Below are 21,006 nucleotides of genomic sequence, written 5' to 3'. Positions count from 1 at the left end.
TTGGGGATTGGGGGGGGAGGAGGAGGGGAGGATTGAAAGATGATTTTAGAAAATGTTTTCTTTAAGTTTTGAATTGAAGTCATTTTTGCTTGAATTTGAGGAAAATACGTTGATTTGGAAAATATTTTTCAAAAAATTTAACCCAATCAAATATGAGAAAATTGGACAAAAAAATATTTTCCTTCATACTAAATACATCTTTAAACTTGACTAGAGTCATATTACCCCTAAATTTATTTAAAATAGAATAAATACACCATAAATTATGACGTGACATAAAGAATGCGCACACCCACTAGAAGACAATTGAAGAAGATAAACATAATTTTAAAAAGTAATTAATATGTACACGTGTCATTTTTAAGTTAAACATTCTTAATTAATTATATCGAATTAATTAACTAGAATCCTACATCTTCTAAACCGTTCCACTGTTTCTCATCATATATATATTTTTTTGGTAAGTAAAATATAATAAAACAAAAAATTAGCCGGTACTGACAACGTAAGCTCCATCCTTGCTAAACCAGATTCTCATATTTGCTAAATATTTCTATGGATAAGTATTTAAATTGTGTAATGTAGAAGCTATTCTACGATATCTTATATCTTTCAAGAATTTCATGAACTATAAGTCTGATCATAGAACCTACTGTTTGATGCTTTTCTTGAAATATCGTGGCATTGCGCTCTAACTATATATGATATACTGTGTTTGTCATTGTCATTCCATACACAAGGGTCCTGTTGCTTCTTCCTTTTATGTATTTTATTGATCATTCTATCTCATTTAGTCCAGTTCATTGTTTTTATTTTTATTCCTTGCAAATGGAGTATACTCCTCCACACATCTGCTGCATATGCACACTGGAAGAAAATATGATCATGATCTTCATTCATTAGCTGACAAAAGGGACAGGTTTGTACTTGCATTATCCCTCATTTTTCCAATATCTCTTTTGTTGCAAGCCTTCCTTACATTGCCAGATACATGATGAATAACTACTTAGGAGCTCCAAAGTTTGTACACTCTAGTGATCTCCACTCTACCTTCTTGTTTGTACTTCTCATCTGCCAATACACTTTACTAATGTTGTACTGTGTCATATTACTTATGTCATCCTCAGTGAACCCTGCCTCTTGTAAATGTTTTGTAGTCTTAAATATCCTCTGTACCACCCAAGAATCTCGTTTAGCATGTATGTTCCAGACACTTGTTTTCCCATTATAAGTATATAGACTACGTCTTTTTTCTGGCAAAAGTTCCATAATAACTTACCAATTACTGCTTTGTCCCGTGTATATATATCAAGAAAATTCATTCTTCCACTTGGTTTTGGCCAACACATCTTATCACATGCAACTATTGCTTTCCTGGAGGTTTCAATGTTTCATATCCATTAGAATTTTCTACACGTACTCTCTACTACTTGAATAACTTGTTAATTTTTAATGGAGGAGTTCTCTCACATTTTTAAACTACTATATTTTTTATGTTCTCTATTCTTCTTTTCTCAAAACCTCAAGGTGTATTTTACAGAGTTGAGAATCTCAAAATTCAATAGAATTTGAACAATCTCTAACATGAATGTTAAATAAAATTAATACTCAAACTATAAAACATGCAATTTAGTAGATTTTCTATACTTTATATCAACATTTATATTATATTATTTTGAAAAGTAAGAACTCCAACAATACAATAATAATAATTAAGTAATACACTATATGGGAGGGAAGCAAAAGTATATTTAAGAGGTGTAATTAAGAGATTTTAAGAGGAACTTTTTGTTTTTACATTTTGCAATTAATATTAAAATGAAATTCTTTTTAAAAGAAATGAAAAAGATTAATTTAGGTGGAGGTCATAGAGAAGTGTCAGTGTAACGACCCGCAAGTACATCCTAGAAGTTAGAGCATCCTTGTCTTGCCACACGGCAAATGAGACTTCAAGAAGTCTCATCAAAGTCACTCGTATCATTCATTGCATAATAAACATTCTAAAATGAGTAAGAATTTAAAACTTTCTTCACACACAAAGAACTTTTTCATAATCATTACACAAGCGGAAGACTTTCATCTAAAACATTAAACCTTTAAAACATCTCATTGAACCATCTAAACTTTGGAGTATACATCACTTGGGACTAATCCCATATAAGTCATAAAATAAATACTAAGACATAAAGGAACATGTGGATATTGTCCTCGAATCGATGAGGACTCACCAATACTTCATCTTCAACACTTAGAAATCTATCCATCCTCCATGGCATATCAAGACTTCCAATTTCCTACACTTAAGTCAAAAAGGGAAAAGAAGGGGTTAGCACATTAGATGCACTAAGTATGGAAGCCATGCAAAAATCATGAAAAAGGGACATTTACTAAATAATATTTTTTTCATGAATTTTGACTAAAACAACATACTATAAGCATAAGAACAATGTTTAACAACTCAAAAGCACATAAGAATCATTTAAGCAATTATTCACATTTTTAGGAAAACATTACAGTAAGCAAGTTCACTATTACAGTGAAGCCTATCAACTTCACATAGAGTACTTCCTAGCATCCAATCCTCTCACTAAAAGCTATCATAAGACTCACTTAAGTATGACAAAGAGATACCGCTCATACACCCTCTCTAGGCACACCTAAATGATCCTTAAGACCACCTATAATGAGATACACACCAAGCACATAAACATGAGATCCTCCTACCGAAGGTGATTCTAGGGTTCACGTGAGTGAGTTGTGAAGCGACCGCCCATACAATCCCTTACACACACACTTAAGAGATCCTATAGACAACCTAAGATAGAATCATTCTCACTTAATACATTAGTGTACATATGATATGACATTCTCCCCTACAAAGGTTATCAAAAGACTTACTTAAGTAAATCAAGAAGATAACGTCCATGATTGACTTTTCAAGATTACCTAAATAATCCTTGACACTACCTAAGTTTGGATCATGTCTACATAGTCAACCAACTTCCCTAACAAAGTCATTCTTAAGACTTATCTAGGTAAGAGATGAAGTTATCATTCCTATGCCCCCTTCACACCTTAACCAGACAACCCTTAAATACTCTAGATAAGTACTTCTTCATTTAACATGTTTTCTTAACTTAAGTCATTACATTCATTAGTTCATTTAAGACTCATTCATTACATAAGAACATTCAAGTAATGGTCTTGGACAAGACCTAGGGACTCTAACTAACACCTTCAAAATCTATTGCGCAATGTCTAGATAGCGTCCCATACCACCACCTAAACTTCATAGAACTTCTCTAATTCTAGTAGGTATCCCTTGTGATGAGAATAGACAATAACCAACATAGACCATGGTAGAAAAGCATGGAATTTCGAGTTCTATCCTACTCCGATGAGGGTGTTCTACTTGCCAATGGTAGAACTTGAACACATCTCATGTAGGCACTTGGCTAAGAAATAGAGAAAAGACATAAAGTGACACCTGAAGTAATCCTAAATTTTCAAAAAAACACTTAAACTATGCAAATGTCCTATTACCCTCCTAAACAATCCTGAATTGATATTATTACATCATTTTTTATCCACCTGGCATGGAGAGTGTATGCACCCTCTTAAAGAACGTGACCAAACTAAAAAATGAATATAATTTTATTTTTACAAGTATATTGCTATAAAATATATTTTCTTGTTTTTCTTGTTTTTATAACTTTTTCTCTTTATTAATTTTCTTTTTTCTTTCTTCCTTCTTCAAAAATTCGTTGTCATTTTCATGGTAACTTTTCACTTTCAATGTCCTTTTTATCACAACTCCACCTCCTTTTTTTACTAATATTAGTTTAACTCTCTTCAACTTTAAAATTATATCTAAATATTTTATTACATTTCGAAAAATTTGATAATCCACTAGATTTCAAGATGATTAGTAGGTATTATTTACTTTTTAAAATCCAAATTTCACTTAAATTTTTTCACTTTTCGGAGAATTTTGATTCTTACAAAATTATCATTTCTAGTTTTGAAGTTATATGAAATGAGAAAAATTAATTGATGATACCTTCAAAATATTAATTTTCTTTAAAAAATAATTAGTTTTGTTATCAATATCACAAAAACTAGAAAATAGTATAATTTAAAAAAAAAAAAAGAAATTTGACCGAAGAAGAAGAAGAAAAAAAATGGAGGGGCTTAACTTGACGTAGGGGTGGGGTGAGGTGAGGGTGGGAGGTGAAGAAGAAGAAAAAAAGAAAATGAAGGGAGGGGTAACTTGAAAGTAGGGGTGAAAGAATAAAGAATTTAAAGTGAAATTAAAATTAAAATAAGTCAAAAAGTAAGAGAGAGAAATATGAAAACTTAAAATTAAAAAAAAAATATATATTTCAAATTCAATTAACATGTGTCACACAATGATTGGTGTGTGATAACCACTTGCTCTTTAAAATATGGTATTGGTCGAAAAATGATGTAATAATATATTATCGGAATTGTTTAGGGGGTAATAGGACGCCCGCATAGTTAAGGTGTCCTTTTAAAAATTCGGGACAACTTGAGGTGTCACTTTATGTCTTTAAGAAGGCGTACTTTGTACTCTAGTCTCACCCTTTAACTAGAACTATTTCCCTTACTATACTCACTTGGTGCTAGCCTTTGTTCTCATAGAGTAATTTACATTAAAGGTTCATATAAAGGGGTTCCATATCAAGTTCATAACCCAATCACATTTACCCTACCAAAGAGGTCCCCTAGGGTAACCTGAGAATGACGACAACAAGCTCATAATGACTTTCCTAAGGATGATATGATGTCGTTCCATCCAATCAACCATAAGTCCACCATTCCTTTATATGAAGGATACTATTACGACTTTCGACTTCAACATTCATAACCTTACCACTAGGTTCAAGGTTTCACATAAAGGACTCTGTTAACATCATTTAAGGTCTCATGTCATTCATACATACAAGACTAAGAGGCTTTAGCATCCTAAGTCAAGACATCTCATATTCACATTCATACATGCATCAAGTAAGGGACACAAGTCAACCAAGAAAGGACACAACATACTTCATTTTAACACATATACATGTCATTCAAGAAGCACATAAAATAAGCATTATCATCTTTAAGTCATCCTGTACACTACAATATCATCATCAATATGACCATAATAGACTCATATAGTTAAGTAGGAATAACCCCGCATCAACCCGAAGACTATACACATAAAGACATCATTATAGTCTAACATGATCACCTAAATAGCATCAATAGAAGAACACATATTGTCACGACCCAAAATCACAAGTCGTGATGGCACCTATGTTCCCAACCGATAGGTAAGCTGACCCAATAAGTTTACCAATTCAGCTTAAATGTGAAAGGGTAAGTAGCAAACTAATATCTAACATACTAGTCTTAAAAAATAAATGCGAAAAAATAGAAATACCACCCTAAGATTTAGTGTCATAAGTACAAGAGCTTCTACAATAAGATACAAGTCCAAACTAATATGAAAATCTAAACATAAGAAATATCCTATCATAATACCAAAATAACCTAATAAATAGAGGTAGATTGAAGGTGTGTGCCATAAAATATCCCAAGCAACGCACCACAACTCAAAGTTAATCCAAACTCATATTCAAGCTCCAAGAACGTGCCCGAATTTGAAATTCAATTTGCACCACAAAAGAGTGCAGCAAGTGTAGTATGAGTACGAAACCACGTGTACCCAGTAAATCTCATTGACCGACAACAAAGAAGTAGTGACGGGAGTTTATATAAGAAAAATCAATTATGTAATTATACAAGTCTATATTACACTTACCAGTCAAGTTTCATCAATTAGAGGTAATCAACCATCAAGTAACTTCCAACCACTAATAAAATACATAATCATCAAGAATGAAGGGTATCATGAGATGCAATGCAATATGATACCATGAAATGATATGTCTCAGAATACTCAGTACTCTCTCAATCGTATATATATGATACTCCTCGTAAATACATCTAGAGTTCATGAACCATGGGGGACTCGCGAGGTCCATATACCAACACGGACAATCTCCACGTGTCTGTGCGGACGATCTCAACTCACTATCATAATATAAAACAATTTTCGCACAGACAGTCTCCACGTGCCCAAATTACAATCTTAACATCTCACCATATCCCCAACACGGATGATCTCCACATGCCCAACTTATACTCAATCTCATTTCAATCTATGTGCACAATATTATTTCAAATAAGGGAATGATGATGCATCTCAATCAATCAAATATCGACATAATACATAACCACCTCAATTATCACAACTATACGGGTGTAATTAAGACCACACAACCGCACAAGGAATTCAAGTCAATAATATATCAACTAATGCCCATATGCTTTGGCATTCTCAAATTACAATCCATATTCTATAGTAATAACTTTCCCTTTATAACACCGATACTCGTACCAATACTCGTCACACCATTGGCACGGGACCCCCATCTTTCACGCTTACCCATTGTCTATTTCGTTTTAGTCTTTAATTAGGAAATGTCCTTCAACAAGTCTGAAAGTCTTAAAATACCTTGAACGTCCAACACGTGTCGCGAATCCTTAAGATTTCACAATTCTCTTGCGTAGAGCTTCAGAACATTCAAAATCTATCAAATAGTCATTATTAGTAAGTAAACAAGTAAGTAGACACTTATCTTATTATATGTCTAGCTTATACCTAAAAACTTACCCAAATCTACAATCAAGTTCTTACTCTTAATGCCAATTGATTGTAAGTCTCATATTTCTTAAATTCAATCCTAGAGTTAAATGTTAAATCCTCCAAATAATATAATACAATTAACCAATAATTACCAATCCCATAATATAACAAAACTTGATTTATAATACGATAATAATAAAAAAAAAACAAGCTACTTCGATTTTAAGCCATTAATGAAGAACTAAACTTCCAAAACCCGGATATACATATTACCCCGTATAAAAAAAATTCTATTACCTAGCAGTGTCTCTTATATAATTTATTATATTATATATTTGGACTGGAAATCATGGAGAAGCTAAACTTTGTAAGCAATAATTATTAATTAACTAACACGAGAGCTATACTTGCCCATCAATATGTTACACATCCCTCGATCAAATTTAAAAGAAAAATTCAACCACTTACCCACTAACATATAATAATGATTTATGCTTGTATCATATAATAACTACGTAAATCCCACAATTATTAACCTTAATTAATTCCTCAAAATCTAGTAACAATTTATGGCTTAACATTGAAAACTAAACTCAATTTCTTATTCAACCCAAATTAGCTAATTACAATCTAGTACACTATATGTACACTACTAGAAATTTGGTCTACTGCCACGGTTCACCTATCGTTGCAATTTACGTTACTACCGTAGCCATAGGTCTAAGGCTACGGTTACACCAACCGCTACAACAGATCGCGTAGCAATAGAGCTGTTGCTACGGTTCTGTGCGACAGTTCATATAACCGTAGCCATACGTTGACCTATTGCCACGGTTATCATTTGAATTAATTGCCAACGGTTATGTATGTATTGGTACAGTTTTTAACCGTCGTAATAGAGGTTTATGCATCAGTTCTGTTAAGGCTATGGCTACAGTTTTTTTCGATTCAACACACCATTTCACTCAATTGCGACGGTTGTTATAGGGATATTGCAACACTTTTAAACAATTGTAGAACTGTTGCTTAATGCCTATTGCAACGGTTATTACCTGCTATTTGCAACAATTCTAATGCAATATTAGTAAGCTATATATACCTGCTATATACTAAATCATCCATGAGAATAAATTTTATAACATAAAAATACACATAAATCGTTAACGAGAATAAATGTTCCTTACCTTAATTAGAATTCAAGATCCGTGATTCTAATATCAATTAAAGCAAAATGTACAAATCATTTTATAGCATTCAAAAAAGGTGAAACACATGCCATAGAATTTTCAATCTTCAAAAATATATGATTTCTAGAACATCAATAAAGTTTACATCAATATAAACTTCAGCTCCTATGTCAAGTCTTCACTATTGCTTTCATTGCCTTCTTCGATTTCGTCACCTACATACAATCAGAAAAAAATATAAATAATTTAGGAAACCTCAAATCTTGGAAATTAACAAGTATACATGTAGTTACAACCTGCAGGCATTAGCTTTTAGAATTGTTCAACCCTAAAACTTGGAAATCAAGTACATGCCAATCAAGTTTCCAACACTAAAAAGATAAAAGGTGGAAGAGAGAATAGATTACTTCCAATCTGAATCCTCCAATGAATCATCAGTTTCAAGTATCAGATGAAGAAGATGGATCAGAAGAAGAAGAGGAGGAGGAAGAGGAAGTTTTTCAAGAAAATGACATTGGAAACCTTCAAAGTCACTACCAAAACCAGCAGATGCCACAGTCACTCTGCAAAAAGCCAGAAAAATGGGCTAATTTCATAGTAAGCGAACAAGAATTGAACAAAGGGACAAGAAGAATGAAGCCACAGAGAGCTAAAACAGATGTTATAGAAGGCCATGGAGGCCGAATTATTCGAGCCACCGGGAAGGAAAGACAGACACAGTAAGGTTTCAACTGCAAAAGGTCCGAAGGATCGACGAGTTAGGCTTTCACCAAACACTGCAATTCAGTTCTATGATGTGCAAGATAGGCTTGGGTATGACCGTCCAAGTAAGGCTATTGATTGGCTGATTAAAGAAGCTAAAGCTGCAATTGATGCTCTTGGTGAGTTCCCTAATAATTTTCACTCTACTAAACTAAATCCCAAAAAAATGCAGTATTCATTTGATCAAGAACAGAGTCCAGAATTTAGCCAAGAAAACAGAGGTGTTCCCAATTCTGAATGTGGAGTTCAAGACAAACAGCAAGAGGTGAATTATGACATCCCAAACTTGTTTTCATCATCTGATGGTTTAAAGATTCCATTTTTAAGTGATCTCCAGAGCTACCCACATGGGCATTTTCTCAATTTCCAGTCTTTACAAGATGACACAATCCTATCCTCTGGTAATCATCATCAAGGCAGCTTCTTCACCACCACTTCAGTTAATCATTTCCCATCAGTTTTAAGTCAAATCAGGTGTTTTCTCACAGGGAACCCCTTCAGTCCAGTTTCTTCCCTCTAATGAGTGATCCATTAAGCACACAACTTGAGACCCTTTCATATGGATTTTCCAATGATGGTTTCACAGGAATAATTTCTAGTGCTTCAAGAATTCAAGGGGAAGAGGAGCAGGCTACATTTTTTACTGCTTCTTGACCCACTGCCTAACTTTTCCCCAACTTCCTTAGATCAATAGCGTACTATTCCATTCTAATCCTATAGCAAGTACCAATCACACCTACTTAATTTTGTCTTCACCGTATTAGGTAGGTATATGGAAATAAAGTTCAAACAATCTACAGCTGAAAAACCTTCTACTATTGATCCTTCAGGATTTTTTCGATTACGAACAAGCCCCTTGAAGTCACACATAGTTCTCTCTATAGAATACATCCAACGCAAATGAGTTGGGCCTCCAAGCTTAATTTCATCTACTAAATGGATAGATAAATGTGTCATTATATCAAAAAAAGATGGAGGAAAAATCTTTTCAAGCTCACATTCAATATCTATGATTTCTGCTTTCATCTTATCAAGATCGCTTCTTCTTATAACCTTGCTACATGTGGCTCTAAAATAATTCCCCAATCTAATCAAGACCATAGCTACATTCTTGGGTAACACTTTTCTGACTGCAACCTGGAGCAAGTAATGCATTATGAAATGAGCATCGTGACTTTTGTATCCTGATACTTTCATCTCTTCAATTTGCACACGACTTGATATATTAGAAGCACACCCTTTTGGTAATTTGGCATCTTTTAAGACGGTGCAAAATAACTTTTTCTCATCTGGTGTCATAGAGAAACAAGCTTTAGCTAGATGGATATTTCCTGTATCACAATCTTTTAGAGGTTGAAGCTCTTTACGTATCCCCATTTCATACAAGTCATAGCGAGAACTTATATGATCTTTGGACTTTCCAAGTATATCCAATAAAGTCCCAAGCACACTGTCACAAATATTCTTCTCTATGTGCATCACATCAAGATTGTGCCTCAATTTGTTTGTTGCCCAATACGGCAACTCAAAAAATATGGATTTTTTCTTCCATGGACCATCATTCTTTCGTTTTCTTTTCTTTTTGTTCTTTCCAAATACATTATTGAATTCACGAAGCTCTTCAAGAATTTGTGCACCTGATAATGGAGTAGGTGCAACTTTATGCTCCTCTTTACCATTAAATGATCTTTTATCTCTTCTGAATGGATGATCAGGAGGTAAAAACGTCCGATGACCCAAGTAACACATCTTGCGACTATGTTTGAGATATTGGGAACAAGTATTATGGTTACAAGTGGGGCATGCCCATCTCCCCTTGGTGCTCCATCCAGAAAGCATTGCTAGAGCTGGAAAATCACTAATTGTCCACAATAAAGCTGCATGCATTAGAAATGTTTGATTAGTTACAGCATCATATGTTTCAACTCCCACTTCCCATAGTTCCTTCAACTCCGCAATCAGTGGTTGCAAGTATACATCTATATCATTTCCCGGAGACGATGGACCTGGAATAATCATTGATAACATAATATTCTCCGACTTCATGCAAGTCCATGGAGATAAATTATAGTTCATCAACATAACTGGCCATGTGCTATGGGAAATGCTCATAGTTCTGAATGGATTGAAACCATCACTTGAAAGACCCAATCTAACATTACGAGCATCATTAGCAAAGTTAGGATGCAATGAATCAAAATCCTTCCAAGCTTCACCATCTGCAGGATGTCTTAAATTTCCATCTTTAAGTCGTTCAGTATCATGCCATCTCATAGCTACAGATGTTTCAGAACACATGAATATCCTCTGAAGCCTAGGCTTTAAAGGAAAGTACCTTAAAACCTTCACTGGGATTTTCGTAACCTTATTATTTAAGTCATTCCGAACATTCTTCCATCTTGAAGCTCCACACACAGAGCAATTATCTAACTTTGCATTGTCATTCCAAAATAATATGCAATCATTAGTGCAAGCATGTATTTTCTCATAATGAAGACCCAAATCTTTTATGACCTTTTTTGCCTTGTAAAACGAGTCGGGTATCTGAGCAAATGGAAATGCCTCTCTTATCAAGTCCAATAAATCTGAAAAGGCCACATCAGTCAACTTGTGAATGCATTTAAACAAGTATAGCCGGATGGTAAAACTCAACTTAGAAAAATTCTTACACCCTGGATACAACTCTTCTTTCCCTTCCTCCACTAATTTAAAAAATCTCTTTGCATATTCATGTGGCCCCTCCCTCACTCCTTCATCTCTCTGATCATCTACAATATTTCTAAAAGTATCATGAAGTAATCTATCAATGTCGTCATGCATGTTAGAAGTTTCTTCTTCATCGGTTGGATGTGGCGTATTTCTTGAGGAAAATCCTTCACCATGAAAAACCCATTTGGTGTATCCATGAACAAATCCATGGCAAATCAAATGATCCTCTACCATATTTCGGCAATGCCAATTACGATTAAAGCACTTCTTACAAGGACACAATATTTCATTTCCTTGGGAAGCTCGTTCAAATGCTTTATCAAGAAAATCATTAACTCCATGAATATATTCATTGGTGGATCTTCGGAGATTCATCCAACTTTTATCTCCAAAATCCATTGAATATTTATCCTACATTACATGTGCAAAACATTAAAGCCAATAAATTCATGCGTACAAATAATATCGAAAGAACTTAACAACTCGAACTTTTAGATTAATCGAATCTCAAACCTTCACATCAATTCAACAACAAACATTTACAACACTAATAGTAGAACCAAAAAATATTGACAAGTTAAGTTATTAGCAGCTTCCACCATTTAATAAACTTTATACAAATGAATGACTAAAGGCACACGTAAAAAACATTTCAAAGCAATAAGGACAGACCTAGATTAGAGTAAATAACATACATTATAGCAATAGACTGCAACAAGCAAACAAAATAACTATCAATACATTAGTTTTGATTCTAGAAAAACAGTTCATGTATTTGTAAAATAATAACAGAGTATTCACATGGAAAAAGTAGTTCAAACAAACTATAACAACTCATATTCTCTTTATAAAAAAACACAAGGGAGTTAGCTGGTCAATCTAACAACTACCATATAGCAGAAAATTTCTATTACTTTCAATTTCTTACCAATCAGCCTTCTCGGGTTCCAAACGAACTACTTCAAAAATCCTCAAGTGTTACCTTTGGGTCTGTTTCAGTCAAGCCTATAAATAACATAATCACACAATATTAGTAGGAAACCAAGCCAAAGAGAGGAAAAAATATAAGAGATACAAGTCCAAGATAAGTAGCTTAGCTTAGAAAACTCCATCAAAAAAATCCTTTTTTTTAATCACACATACAAAAAAAAAAAAGTGGCACAATGACTCTATTGTTACTAACAAATATTTTATGACAGAAACAGGATGTAATATCACTGGCCTCTTGCTTTGACTAATTATACAAAATGCAATTATGTATTTGTGTAATTGCGTTTGTACATTTGTTTGCTTGTTATTGGCTGCTTGTTATAAGACAATGAATGAGTCTGTTTTGCTTTTAAAATCAGGCCACCCAACTTAATTAAAAGGTGGTCAAGATAAGTAAAAAAGATATTTATATATGTGACAAGGTTTAATTTCTTGCTGAAATACTTGTTGGTTTGAACTATCTATCTCTATATTCCATGTATATATAACAGTGGCACAATGGATACAATATTTTATGAAGCACAAAGACAAGGACTATATTCTTTCTATGTTACACTGTTGAATCAAACAAATATCGTCTAGCTAAGTAAATCAAATGGTGGAGAAGAGAAAGAGACTCTGTAAGCAGATTTAGGGAATGGATTGAAAAAGAAGACTGTTTGAGCTCTCAGTTTGAGTCAGAACTTCGCAGTAATATCAGCAAGGAGTTATTGCAGGCCATTCAAGTTGCAAAAAAACAAGAGAAGCCCCCAAATTGCAGCATATCATGAAGCTCATACAAGCCATAGTTATATGGAAACTTTGGAAGAGAAGGAATGCTTAAAGACATGTTAAAAAGGTCTCTTTTTAATAAAATGTACATTCACTGTCAATATAATATGAATTGTGCAAGCAGTTAAAAACTTGAAAAACAAATTCAAGTTCCACACATTTCTATTAATGACACACAAATTCCTAAGACTAACACAATTATAGCCAGTTTAAATTATAGACACTGCATCCAAATAAAACACAACGAACATGTAAAGTGAGAAGTAAATCATACAAAGCAAATCAATTTGTGCTTCGTGAATGATCAAAACAATATCGCAAAATGCACAAATCCACACAATGTCATTAACTTTAACGAATAAATAGGGCATTATGTGTCACAGTTTATGCTGGCAGTGACTCATAAGGGAAGATAACATTCAATCGAACAAGCAAAAGACATAGACAATATCAGAATCCGAATGTATTTCAAAGTAAAACGACAGTGATACTCAAGTTTAAACATCTCTTAATAATCAAAAACAAAATTGAAGATAACCTTTGCGACTTGTGTTGTAACTTTCTCTAGATTAGCCTATCATGTACTTTCAGGACTCCACCTTAAGGAAAAATAAGGTGTAACAGAAAAGCAATTACATTACTGATTTTCGTTTGCTTGTCATGTCTAGCTATAGTGCAGTCTATTGTCTCTCTTTACTTTCTCTCGTCTCATTGTCTGTGGTTCCTATGAATGAGTATAACAATATATTCTTTCAAATTATACAGACTTCACCCATGATTCATGTCTTCCCTTTTTAAAATGAGAGGAATATGAACTTCATATACTGATTAGCGAGATTGAGTCCAAAAACTATATAGTTTTGTCATCTTTGTCCTTGTGAAACTGATCCGCCATACTTTAACTGCGTGAATTCTAGTAGCACTAACTTGCATCACCCAGTTGCACTCCAATATATTGCTATTCATTAACCTGGTTTATCGTTATATTTGTCTCATAAGCATCAAAACTGAAATACTTGATATTATGAACAAATCTGAGTTCATATTTGTCAATCCAAATGCAACTGGACAATGTGGTTGTGGAGAATCTTTCATGACAACAACTAGCTCAGAAGCTGCTAAGTTGCGCGGCAAGTCTAGCTGACATCTTATTATATACTCATATTATGTACGTTAGTCGTTATATATATACACTTACAACTGTGAGTATATACTATATAGTCTATCTGTAGTAATAAATCAACAATGTTAGCAGTCAGAAACAGAAGGTTTTGTTATTTTTTTCTCCTTTTTGCCCAAATCTTATGTACATCAGTTGTTGTAAAGAATAAGATTTTCTTTGCCATGGAAAGGTGAAAGTAGAAAAATATTAAATACAGAAAATCAAATGAAAAGCATACTCTGCTGTCTGCATATGCTCGAAATTTTGAACATTACTTTCTTCATTTTTGCTCTCAAATTAAGCCATATCAGTTAACAAAAAGTGAAACAAATACCAGTAGGAAGTAATTTGGGAGTAATTTTTGTCAACATTCACATCAAATGGGGAATATTAAGGAAGAATTCAGCTGGAACAAAAAAATATGCAGAAAGAAATACTTACAGATCCACAAACTTGGAGCACTAGATTTTGACTCTCTTATATATCACAGAATCAAACAGGGGAAGTTTATACACTAACTATATTGGAGCAAATAACATAGGTTTAAGACTAACCCATATATTATTCTTTAACATGTTTCAAAATTAATTCAATGGGGACTTAGAAATCATGAACTAGCATAGAAAACTTAAACATTATTAAGATGAATTCGTAGTCGAACCTCAAAAACACCACCAAAAAGAACGAGCTGGTTGTTTTCCCCGACGAGCTTCAGCAACAGCTTCACAATCGAGCTTCAACAACGAGCTTCAGCAACAGCTTCACCTACGAGCTTCACCAACAGCTTCACCGACAGCTCTTCACCAACGAGCTTCACCAACAGCTTCACCAACAAGCTTCACCAACGAGCTTCACCAACAGCTTCACCAACAGCTTCACCAACAAATTTCGTTTTTCTCACCAAAATCTTCAGAAATTCCTTTCACATGCAGCTTCACCCACAAAAAGCTCTCTCACATTGCTTTGATGAAATTTCTGAAAAATAAGGGTTTCTAATCAATTTCATTATTTTTCTTTACATTTTCTAAAAAGTTAATAAATAAGAATTATTTTTTTAGGAGGGACTAATTATATTGGAGGCAAATATATTTTTTTAGGAGGGAAAAATATTTAGGGCTAAAAAATCAGAATTATTTTTCTAAAAAACCGTTGCCATAGAGTTGTCTATAGCAACGGTTTTAAAACTTGTTGCTATACCTTCTCTATAGGGACGGTTATCGGGATTATGCAACAGTTTATTTTAAGAATTGTTCTATTAGATTCAAGGATATTTGACCACGGTTATAACCGTTGTAATAGGTTAGCTATTGCTACGATGGTATAACCGTTGCTAAATAAGCGTTGCAGTAAGTCAAATTTCTAGTAGTGGTAAATATATTAGCTATAGAAATTGGACTAGAAATTATTTCTTTGATTACCTGATCAGTTTGAAGAGCGACAGTTTCCTCTCGCCGTCAATAGCAATGGTAAGTTCCTACCCTTCTCTGTATTTTTTTTTATTTTTTATTTTATAATAAAATAATTATATACTAAAAGTGACAAATTTTCCTATTTTTTAAAATATAAATGGGCAAAGTTGTATAAGTATTAAATAATTACACATGGCCCATTATCATCAATTAATTTAATATCAAAAATTATCCGTTAAACAAATAATCGTAGTCATCGAATAGTTCAAAATTTTTATGGAAAAAGTCAAAATAGTCCTAGCTCTCAAAACGACCTAGCGGGTCGTTACATCATCTACCACTAAAATAAATATTCGTCCTCGAACGATAGAATAAATAAAGTAACTGAACGCTTAAAACTAATGTGGATATTTGATCTACATGTCAAACTCACTCCCCAAAGTAGCCTCTTCTATCATTCCTTTGAACTTTTAATGAAATAACTTCTTTCGACCTCAACTTTCGAATTTTTTCATCCATGTTAGTTACCGACTTCTCTTCAAGAGTAACACTCTAATCAAGTAACACTGAATTACATACACACTATCCCCGAATGAAACTTCTTCAGGATCAAATTAGGAAATGTAGGATAAACATACGACAAACTAAATGGAAGATCCACCATGTAAGTTACTTTAATAATAAGCTAAACAATCTCGGAAAAGGACAATTGAACCTCAGACTGCAAGTCTTCTTTACAAATCTTCTCACACTCTTCATGGTTAAACAATTATACCTCAGACTGCAAGTCTTCTTTACAAATCTTCTCACACTCTTAATGGTTAAATCCTCTAGTAGAACCTGCTCTCCGGCCATAAAATTCAACTCACTAATCTTTCGATCTACTAAAAAAAATAAAATTGCCTATTCTGAGCCATGAGAAACCTATTCTAAATCAATTTGACTAAATCTAAAGACTCTTTCTCGATAGATTTGTATCTCACGACTTAACCTCAAATACATCAAATCAACCAATCAAATATCGACATCTTCTACCATAGAAAGCCTCGAATGAGTCATTTCGATGCTCAAATTATAACCCTTGTTGTATCCAAACTCCGCTAAAGAAAAAAAACTGATACTAAAATTCACTCGAGTATCCAACATCATCCGCATTAACCGTTAAAATGAAATGTAAATTGTGTAGCACAATATGAAATGATAGATATGGAAGCCCCATAAAAATAAACGATATCTTCCTGAATGTAAATCTTGACTAACTTTTTAGATTTATAAGTAGTCTAAAATATGAGGACTTTTTCAATTGCTCCAATATGACCCCTATATCATCAATGTTATCCAAGGTATTTGGAATATATCATAAAACCCATAGCAATCTTCTCCCACTTCAACTCTAGTACAAGCATTATTTAAGTCATACGTCTTGAATTCTAGTGGTTATACTTCACTTGCTAATTGTTCTAACACCAATATGTAAATTTACCATGTCTTTCTTAATAGGACACCACCACCAATGTTCCTTCAAGTCATGATATCTATGTAGACCTCGGATGAATAAAATACCTCAAACTATGAATCTCTTCCATGAACAATCTAGTCAACTCACCTATCAAAAGAACATAAATAAGATCATTTGTCCTCAAACTCCCTCACTATCATGAATTTCTTCACTAGCTTTTCCTTGCAACACTTTGTCTCGAATCACATACAATTTTTCATCACCAAGTTATCGAACCTATATATGCTCCAATAAGAACTCCTCACCTCCCTGGAAATCAAATTCTACCAGATTTTAAAGTATCAAGTCTAACAAAGTTATTGGTTAAGGACTGGACATCCATAGCCAAGGGACACTCTCCCACATGTACCAAATGTAGACTACCTGTCTTTCAACCAAGGCATCTATTATCACATTCACTTTGTCAAAACGATAAACGATAGTAATTTCATTGTCTTTGAGACACTCTAACCATCTCTATTGTCTTAAATTAGATTTCTCTTATTAAATCTTATACTAAAACACCTTGCAATGCAATCTATAAATATAATGCTTCTACAATTTTAATGTAAGCACCAACAGCACCAAGTGTAAGTTATACCTAAGCCAGTTCTTCTAATGAAATTTCAATTATCTCAAAGCATAAGCTATCACTTACCTTTCTACATTAATACCCAACACAAAGATAAATTGAAAAAAACACCACCCAAACACAGCTGCTTTTTGGGACCTAAAACAGTATATGTCTGATCTCCAAATCCAATCTCCACTGTTCAAATCAATCAAAAAGATGTCAAAAACACTCGGTCCAAATTTCAACTCAATCCAATAGTTAATCAAAAAACACAATATAAAGGTTGTTAGTCGGAAAAAAAATACAGCAAAGCAAACTTTTTTCTTCTCTCTTCTCTCTTGCTGAAAGCTCTCTAAAAAAACCTCTCTTATATCCCTATGTCTTTCAAAGAAAATATTAATGAGTAATTGAATTATTCTCTCAACACCCTCCTCTATTCATAAAGTTGTGATTTTCCTTACAAGTCAAAACCAACTAGGCCTAAGAACTCTAAATATCGCAACTAAATAGGTCAGACCCAATTTTGAATTGCCTCAATTCTCTTTGGATCCCTCATAATACATTTTTTGATTACTACACATTCCAACCCTAACACCAAAATAATCGGAACCCACACTTTTTTAAAAAAAAAACATGAATAAAACTTTAACTTTTTTTTTCCAGATTTTAAAGATCCATCCTCAAAAAATGCTCGTGACCCATCCTACTATGGTAGTATACCAATATATGCTCGATGAAAATAATAACAAAGAATCCCAATATAATAGAAGCACCCAGTAAAAGTATATTTGATCCAATAAATCTCTTACTCAACAAATCTTGTTATCTTTCTTTCAAATTCACCGGAGTATTCCAATAAGAAATTATAGAAATAGGCCAAGTGTCTAACTATAAGTGAATACTAAATTATACATCAAACTCACATGGAATACCCTAAAAGAAAATCTTTAACCATTGGAATTGGCTCTCAAGGAGACATATCATCACTAGTAACACAAACATAAGACGAATAGGTGATGTAACAGTTGTTCCCACACATTGAAACTTTAGAGACGCAAATACCTTTCTTGAATGGGTACTGAGACTATCCTTTCACATTAAATTAGAATTACCTAACACATTTGAGGTTATTGTCTTAAGATTTATAGTCATAAATTGCATGACATTGAAAAAATTCAATCCATATCCAAATGATGTTTAAATCTTCTGTATATAAAATAACTAAGTTTTTCCACGTGTTATATACTATTAAGTCAATATAAGCTCGATGTAATCGATCTACCACTAAGAACCATCTACAGGTGTAGGAATATGTATAAAAATAAGAGAAAAGTCACAAAGAATATTCAAATCCAAAATGAGGTACATACTTATGTAAAATGAAGTAGATCCACCTTCGAAATAAAATTATAGTCAATCGAGATCATATTGAATGATACTTTGAACCACCTTGATTATCCCAATACAACTAGTTATTTACGAAGGTAATCTTTCCAATCATTTCTATATTTATCTATGATTTATTTAGCGATTCATAACTACTATGCATACATCTCTATTGGTGTCATTATGTAGCGTCATACAACTATCCATTCCAAAATTTCTTAACTAAAGAATTTTCCCCCCCTCTTATTTTCAATTATTATTACTTCCTCAATTCAATATATGAAAAGCTCCTCGCAATATGAATTTATCACTATTTATCATTAACACTGCATTTAAATGTCTTTATTGACAGATATTCAAATTAACCTTTTTATAATCTTTTGATGTATTAGACTTAAGCAACCTTGTGACTTCTATCAAATAAACATCAGTGTGACCATAATGTCATTCAACTTGAACTATTCAAATTATCTTCGATATACCTCCACTGTAAAGGATAAAAAAGAAATCTGTCATACAAATCTCATAATAAATCTTACCCTCTCAAATGTCATGAGAAGTGATCATATTTTATATCTCTATTCTTTCTCAACTTTTCCCCATAGTCTTACCATAATCACTAAACTCTTATTTGATCAATTGAATCTTCCTAATCTTATCATTCTCTTCAACACATCAACATATACCATTTCATTATTAAATTATTCACATATCAAAAAATAAAAATAAAAGGTTATAACATTGTACCTAGTAAATTCAAATGAAATTCAAGTATCCTTGTCTAAATCACACTTTGAGAAAGTTGTTCTTACTATTTCAAACCTCGTCAATTTCATTATTAAAATTTGAAATGCTCCTAACACAGATGTCAAATTTGAAAATGTCTCCACACCTTTGGTGAGAGAATTATACAAGAAATTTTAACCTTACACCAAACCACACACGCACAATTGGGAATGAAGATGAAAGTTTCCTAAAGTCCTATAGCCTCTCGAAGATAAGTAATGAATGTCTTCGCACCGATTCCAAAGACTCTACTAGACTCAGCTCTTGTAGTCGTGAGACCGATGAACCTAGAGCTCTGGTACCAATTTGTCACAACCCAAAATCACAAATCGTGATGGCACCTATGTTCCCAACCGATAGGTTAGCCGACCCAATAAGTTTAACAATTCAACTTAAACGTGAAAAGGTAAGTAGCAAACTAATATCTAACATACTATTCTTAAAAAAATAAATGCGAAAAAAATAGAAATATCACCCCAAGATTTAGTGTCATAAGTACAAGAGCTTCTATAAAAAGATGCAAGTCAAAACAAATATGAAAATCTAATCATCAGAAATATCTTATCAGAATACCAAAATAACCTAATAAATAGAGGTAGATTGAAGGCGTAGCCGCAGAATATCCCAAGCAGCGCACCACAACTCAGAGTTAATCCAAACTCATATTCAAGCTCCAAGAACGTGCCCGAATTTGAAATTCAATCTGCACCACAAAAGAGTGTAGCAAGTGTAGTATGAGTACGAAACCACGTCTACACAATAAATCTCATCGACTGACAACGAAGAAGTAGTGACAGGAGTTTATATAAGAAAAATCAATTCTGTAATTATACAAGTCTATATTACACTTACAAGTCAAGATTCATCAATTAGAGGTAATCAACCATCAAGTAACATCCAACCACCAAATAAAATACATAATCATCAAGAATGAAGGATGTCATGAGATGCAATGCAATATGACACCATGAAATGATATGTCTCAGGATACCCGGTATTCTCTCAATCGTACATACATGATACTCCTCAGAATTACATCGAGAGTTTATGACCC

General features: G+C 33.3%; 1 pseudogene; it reads left to right on the top strand.

The window, feature by feature from the left end:
* Nucleotides 1–8,269: 8,269 nt before the first annotated feature.
* LOC107022607 lies at nucleotides 8,270–9,321 on the top strand (annotated as a pseudogene).
* The last annotated feature ends 11,685 nt before the right edge of the window (nucleotides 9,322–21,006 follow it).

This window comes from Solanum pennellii, chromosome 6, assembly GCF_001406875.1.
Source record: "Solanum pennellii chromosome 6, SPENNV200".
NCBI lineage: Eukaryota > Viridiplantae > Streptophyta > Magnoliopsida > Solanales > Solanaceae > Solanum > Solanum pennellii.
The sequence above is the reverse complement of the archived record's forward strand: the minus strand, read 5'-3'. Positions and strand labels throughout refer to the sequence as shown.